We start from the raw sequence: 997 nt of genomic DNA on the forward strand, positions 1-997 counted from the left end.
GAAAGATTGCTTTGGAAAATTCAAAAATATTAATTTATTTTAGGCTTAGTTTTATGTTATTTAAAAGGATTTAATTCTTATTTGAAAATGTATATTTTATGACTTTTTTGTGAGACAAATTATTTGGACATTTTTTTTATAGGTATAAAAAGAAGATTGATGAATTAAAATTAGAAGACTTGTATCACTTCTGATTCAAAAACCATTCAATCATACATTTGATCTTATAGCTAAAAATATTAATCCAAATGTAGAAAAATGTGTAAAATGACTTCATCTTTGCTATAAATGAACTTCAATTTATATATTTACATAGAAACCAAGCCAATTAACCTTTTTTTTTCTCTTTATCCTTTTCGGGCTGGGCTACACATACAAGTTTACAAGCTTACAAGTTGGCCCAGCCCAAATAGAACTCACGCGCATGAAGAGAAATAACAAGGCACGTCAGAATCACGCGCTCAACACTCGAACGGTTACGTATGGCAGACTCTTCCACTTCTTCCACTTCTTCCACTTCTCAAAGCGCTTTGAAAACAAGGAAACCGTCCCATTTTCGAGCGAAAATCAAAGTTTAAAATATACAAATCGTTGTTCGAAACCTCCATCAAAACACCATCAAACTCTCCGTGAAGAATCTGAAGAAAAAACAAAGCAACAATACTCAACGTAAGTTCATTAAGATTCCTGTATATTTTACTTTTCTTCTATGTCGTTCTTCTAGGGTTTACTATTATTCTTGCTTCTTTGTTACACTGTTCTAAGTTCTACGTCGTTGTTCTAAGTTCTACGTCGTTCTACGTTGTTATTCTAAGTTCTCCTGCTATTTTTGTTGATTTTTGGGGGTTTATTTCGTAGATTGGGGGGTGTATACTGCTTAACCTTGTAATGTGGCTTGATATTGAAGCATGGTTGAGTGATATCTGACTGATATCTATATGGATGTATCTGAATAATATCTATAGGTATATCTCACTGTTATCAATGGGTGTATCTT

This window comes from Arachis duranensis, chromosome 4 (assembly GCF_000817695.3).
Source record: "Arachis duranensis cultivar V14167 chromosome 4, aradu.V14167.gnm2.J7QH, whole genome shotgun sequence".
NCBI lineage: Eukaryota > Viridiplantae > Streptophyta > Magnoliopsida > Fabales > Fabaceae > Arachis > Arachis duranensis.